Source organism: Triticum urartu, chromosome 1, assembly GCF_003073215.2.
Source record: "Triticum urartu cultivar G1812 chromosome 1, Tu2.1, whole genome shotgun sequence".
NCBI lineage: Eukaryota > Viridiplantae > Streptophyta > Magnoliopsida > Poales > Poaceae > Triticum > Triticum urartu.
This window is the reverse complement of record NC_053022.1, coordinates 76,047,275-76,053,706: the sequence shown is the minus strand read 5'-3', so window position 1 is coordinate 76,053,706 and position 6,432 is coordinate 76,047,275. Positions and strand designations below refer to the sequence as shown.

General features: G+C 48.2%; 1 pseudogene; it reads right to left on the bottom strand.

Moving 5' to 3' along the window:
- Positions 1-1,213: 1,213 nt before the first annotated feature.
- LOC125509671 lies at positions 1,214-2,125 on the bottom strand (annotated as a pseudogene).
- Positions 2,126-6,432: the final 4,307 nt, after the last annotated feature.

Below are 6,432 nucleotides of genomic sequence, written 5' to 3'. Positions count from 1 at the left end.
AACTTTGCGCTTGGCTGTTCGCCTCTTCGGGAAGTGCAACAATAATAGTACTAGTACAGTGTATGCTTCTGGCAATCTGACACCGAATTAACTATTGTAAGTCCACCGCCTGAGCGAAGGAGAGCTTGGATTAGTCAAAAGTTTCTCCTTGTCCTGCGAGCCACCGCGTGCAAGATTCTCCCGTCTTGCAAGCTTCTCCTCGTTCGGCAAGTTGACGGGACACAACAAAGTAATGCTAGTCCATACTGCCTCCTCTCCGGTTAATATGGCTTAATTTCAAACAAGATAAATACACTGTTTTTCACTGTATATTTGTAAAAATATGGTCAGTGGACTTCATAATACGCTCATTGCGCTCAATATATACATTTTCCGGTGTTTATACGGTCACTAGCTCACCCTGGCTGAGTATGTGTGTGCATGCACGTGTAGGTTGAGCACTTGAGTGTGATCGCGTGTGTTCCATCGTGTGCTCATACATGCATGCATTAGGGCGTCACACGCATTTTTGCGTCCATGTGTACGTGTGACTTTTGCATACACGTTGGGTGAGTATGTGTAGGGGCCACTAAAGGAGCAGTCAAATCACACAGTAAGTTAGTCGAAAGAAGCAACCATCATTTCACTCTTCAATGACACGTACGCAATATAAAATGGTTGATATGGAGAGAAAAATAAAACCACTATATATACACTAGCCGGAGCCTAAGCTACAAGCTTGCTTGCTCTCTTCACAAGCATAGAACGATGGTGGCCACACCGCTGGTCACATATCCGTCCTGATCCCGCAGATGGGGGAAGGGAACAATGTTCTGCATAGATGCGGTCGACATCGGTGAGGGAGAAAATCCACAATCGGTGCGTCCCAATCGGGGGTCACCGCAGTATGGGCCGATGCTGTGTCCCAACCGCCCTTCTAGCTACAGCCCGACGTCCGTTTCAAAAATATCAGTGCATGTCAACAAAAATTATACTAGTATTGATGTTCCGTTTTGAAAAAAGCATATAAGCTGTTACTTCCTACCCAAAGGATCTTTATATCCAACAGACACAAATATCCATTCGACTGTTCGAAATTACTTTCACTGTTGATCCGATGTCGAGGTAATTGTTGCATCGCCACCAAAACCCACCATCTCTTAAGCTAAAGTAGACCGAGGTAACCCCTATATTAGCATATTACTAAGATAAACAAAAGGCACTGTAGAATCATTTAGGACGTGAGCTTCTCAATCTGAATGTGGAGGGACACCAGCTTAGCCCCGGCCAGCATCTTGGGCGGAACTATGAAGAAGGTCAGCTCCTGCATGGCAACATTGCCGGGATCCCTGCTGCTTGTCACCTCCATTTCCACCATGATGGCGTCGGTCCTGCCTTTAGGCTCCCCCGGCGGGCCGTTCGCCCACAGCTTCGCCACGTAGTGCGGCAGTGGGGACGCCCCCACTATGATGCAAACGACCGACACGGCGATAGGCGCGCCGATGTCGAGCACGCCGCCGACCAAGAAAAACGTGCGGCTGTCCTCCTCCACGAACAGCAAGAGCCGTGGCTCCGACAGTGGCACTTGCAGCTGGAGCGCCTTGCGTACTGGATCTTGTGCACGGGCATGGGATGCACGGTGCTGATGTGGTGGGAGAGCACCGGCGGCAGGCCTTCGTAGCCGCAGACAGGCATGGGGCATTTGCAGGGCACGAGCGGACACACGCTCTGGTGCTCGGCGAGCTTGTGGTAAGTGACGTAGAGCCCACGGCCTTCGTGCGGGCACTTCACCCTCACCGAGGAGAGGATGACGTCCACCGCCGTGTTTCGCACATTGAAGCCACCGCCGCGCTCGCACTTCTGGCACTGCCGCTGGTTCCCGGGGCGCTCGATGCGGCAGTCCGCGCAAGCCAGGTGCCCTCCCTTGCACTACACAAATCAATCGAACAACACATCAATCAAGAAACCTACACCTTGCTCGATCAGCCGAACGGAAGAGGTGTATTCGAACCTCATACACTGGAGGCTTCAAGGGGCGGAGGCACAAGGGGCAGTGGAGCAAGGTGAGGTCCATCGAGACCATAGAGAGCTCCATCGTCGGGTACTGTTCCGTCTGCATGATCTCGCCCTCCTCGTGCACAACCATCTCTCGCTTTATTAGGGCCGGGGCATTACAAAGCTTTACCATCACATATTCATACTACTTCAAGGTGCCTTAAATCAACACATGCAAGTACCAAAAGGAGAGTCACGGCATGCATGCATGCATTGTAATTAATGCATCAGTAAACGCAAATTATTGAAATATATCGAGTGCAGTGCTTTGATGTGTAGCATCAACTCGTACAAGACCGAGAAGTTTGATTACTACAACGCCCTCTCGCCTTAACCTCACCTGCCTTTGGCTGCATGACAGGTGGGACACCGACCTGTTGGGCCCACCTATCATGGACGCAAAGGCAAGAGCAGTAAGTTAATGAAGCTGCGCCCCTCCCTCGCCCATGAGCGTGGTGGCTGGCAGGACTAGGAGAAGCTTTCGTTCGCTACACGCTCTCCCTCCCGTACGCGGTGGACATGCAGCAGTTCAATCGGTGTCAGATGGCCAGAAGCATACTGTAGTACTCCACTTCAGTAGTACTCCCGAAGAGGCGAAGAGCCAAGCGCAGCCCGGACGCTTGTTTGGCAGTTTCGTGTGTAGAGTAGTCTAGGATAGCATGTACCGTGCCTGTAAGCTTAAAACCGTTAGGGTTGGCTCCATGCTATTTTTTTGATTAAAATAATCTTCTGGCCCTACCTGTCATCCTGGTGATTCTAGTTTGCATGCTCATCTGGTCAAGACAGGAATATATATTTTAATTTGTGGTGGGGTAAATGTTAGAGGTTGCAACAAATGGAGTATTGTACACTGCGGGTCTTTCAGCCAAGTTTAGAGGCAACCATGTGGGGCTAGTGCTATGATGTGTCACGTCAACTCGTACAACAAGGAGAAGCTTGATTTTACTAGTACTACACGCCTTCTCCCTCGCCCATGTGCACGCTGGCTCGCAGACGAGGACAAGCTTTTGCTTATAGTACTACAACAAGCTATCCCTCCCGCTCGCGGTGTACGGACATGCAGCAGTGGATTCGATACCGTAGAAGTAGTAGTAGTAACATCATTGTTTGTCTTCTCGAAGAGGCCAAGAGCCAAGTGCAACCCGAACATGGCAGTTGCGAACCTTGGAGCACGCATATAGCCAGGCTCTTGCATGAGACAAAATTGCTATGTGAGCCCACTATTGTAGTACTCCCTCCGTCCGGAAATACTTGTCATCAAAATGAATAAAAGGGGATGTATCTAAATGTATATTAGTTCTAGATACATCTTTTTTATCCATTTTGATGACAAGTATTTTCGGACGGAGGGAGTACTTGCTAGTATAGCCCTGTAAACCAGAAAGGAGAATTTGCCTTTCTAGAGATTTCAACAAGTGATTACACTACACCGAGACGGAGTACATACGAAGCAAAATGAGTGAATCTACACCATAAATAAATATATAGTTCTCTCGTTTTCCTCTCGGCCTTGGTCACGGTGCATAATATTGAGTATACTAGTACTATCATCTTGAAATTTATGAAGTCACCGTAGGCACCTCGTCGTCGACAGGAACGTCTCCTGGCACGCGATAGACGCGAGCGGCAGTCGCCTCCATAGGTGCTTGAATGCCAAGGAGGGAGAGGGTAGCGGTTCCCGAGACATTGAACGGTCAATGATGCATCCTCAAATTACTCTACATGCAGAGGGAATTAATTGGAGAAGCAGAATAGAGCCAGCATGATGTGAATGCAACAGAGTTTGGATTCTCCTATAAAGGCGCCCCACCACTCCAATCCATCTACTCCTTAGTCTCTGCGCAACACTGCTCTCTCCAATCCAAGACCAAGTGACCAGAAGCCAGAAGCACCTATGGAGGCGATGGTCGCGAGCGGCAGTCGGCTGTGCCAAATCATCCAAGGTGCCGGCCTGCGGCCCCGCACCGCACAGTGTTTCCAGACGGTGCTGGCGACTGCCGGCGTTGTAGCCCTCACCGACGCTGGCTTTGCCTCTCGCATGGACGACATGATGGTCAACTCCATCCGCAAGTTTGCCACCGTCAAGAAGCATGTAGCGAAAGATCCTACTAGTCCTGCCAGCCACCATGCTCATGCGCGAGGGAGGGACGCAGCTTCATTGATGACTTACTACTCCTGCCTTTGCGTCTATGACAAGTGGGCCCAACAGGTGGTTGGCCACCCTGTCATGCAGCCAAGGGCAGGTGTAGTTAAGGAACCGGAGCTCGGTCCGCGAGGGAGAAGGCGTTGTAGTAAGCAAACTTCTCGGTCTTGTACGAGTTGACGCGACACATCAAAGCACTGCACTCGATATAAGTCTTTTTACACATTTCAAATGGACTACCACATATGGATGTATGTAGACATATGTTTCTTCATATGTAGTCACTTGTTGCAATCTCTAAAAAGACTTATATTTGGAAACGGAGGGAGTACGCATGCATGCATGCCGCGACTTCCCTTTTGATACTTGCATGTGTTGATTTGATGCACCTTGCCAAATTTTGACTATAAATTTAACTAACCAAATTTTCATGCATGTCACAAAAAATTACGGGGCTGTTTGGATTGTGACTATGTTTGTCTTATGTTGCCACATTATTTTTCCCACACTTGCCACACTTGCCTAACTTGAGTTGCTCAAATTGTTAGACACACTTTGGCTTGCCTAAGGGAATCCTGCCACACTTTTTGTGTCTATGACATGTGGGGTTCACTGCTAATAAACTTGTCTTAGGTGTGGCTAATAAAAAAGACTTATATTTAGGAATGGAGGGAGTAGAAAATATAAATAACAATGCATGTTGGGGCAACACACGTTTCCGATAATTTTAGCCGTGGGCTTGTTCACAATTTTTACGAGGGGGGTGGTTGTTCATTTAATGGAGGGACTTGTACCAGACTTGAACGATATACAAAGTGCGGCCTGGCACACTATAACACCACTTGGAACAAGCAGGTAGCTATCTCAAAAAACAATCAACAACTAAAAAATGGTGACCTGGCACGTAGTACACAATTTTAAACGATTGTTTTGATGGATTGAAAAAGGAAAACTACCCCACTATGTATATATAGGCCGGAGCCTCCGCGCTTGCTTGTTAGGGTTGCTCTATTCACACACTCTCATCCTCTCCAGATCTAAACAAGATAGGGGTGGTAACACTGTCTTTCTCCCTTCAAAAAACACTGTCTTTCTATCCTCACTGCTGGTTACAGATCCGGACATATCCCCCTACGCCGGTGAAGGGGAGGAGGGGCAGCATTTAGGCCGTCGACAGCGAGGGAGGAGACCCACTGCCGGCCGCACCGTTATCTTTGGCCGAGCGCCGGTGCGGGAGGTCCTCCGATCCCTTCATCTTTACCCTAGTGTGGGCGGATCCGGCCTCCCGCCACCCACCTATCCACATCCCGACGACCTTCAGGTATATCTTCCTTCGAAACCTCCTTAGCTCTACGTCCCCAGCTCGCTACGTCGCTGCATGTGCATCATTTTCTACCTCTAAGCCCCTCTCGATCGGATGGTCCAACGTCACCTATTATTTTTTCTACTGTTAGAGGTAAAGCTACTTCATGGAGTCGAATCTTGTACTTGGTTCAAACAAGAAGGGGATGTTTGGTTTGTGACTAACTTTGCCAAAGGTTGCCACACCTAAGGTTAGGAAAGTTTGACTAACTTAGGTGAGCATTTGGTTCAAGCCACACTTGAGCCCCACATGGCATACACACAAAAAGTGTGGCAAGATTCCCTTAGGCATACACTTAGGCAAGGTTGGCAAAAATGTGTGGCAAACTATAGCAATACTAGGTCAAGAACCAAACATAGTACATCGGACTTGGTACAAACAGGAAGGAAAGGGGGCGAAAGTAGTACATACTGGTCATCCAACCGGTCTCTTGGTCGAAAAGGGAAATATAGGGGTAACGCTGAACACAGTGGTATGACCAGGACTAGATTTGCTATCCACACATAGGAGTAGGTGGCTAGAGTGAAAAAATGGGACCAACCCAGATATGTTTCTTGGATGTTTGTTTCTCGGGGCAACAAACTATGAATCACCACTTTATGAACCTATTTAGGTACATGGTGTTGGACTGCTGGTGCACCCACTGTCCCATGCCCTTATACCAAATATTTAGCTGTTCTTAATCTAATGTCCCTGGTCAAAATGAAGCCATGCCACTGTCATAAGCCATGACAAGTTTATCCAAATGTTTTTGCCTATAATTGTTTGAGACTCTGACTGTTTCCTCTATAGCTTTTTGTGTAAATAGGGATATCCATTTCACCTGGTTGCTGTTGTGACCTTTTGGTGCACTGCACAAAACTCTTCTTAAAAGTAGTGACTTTTGTGTTGT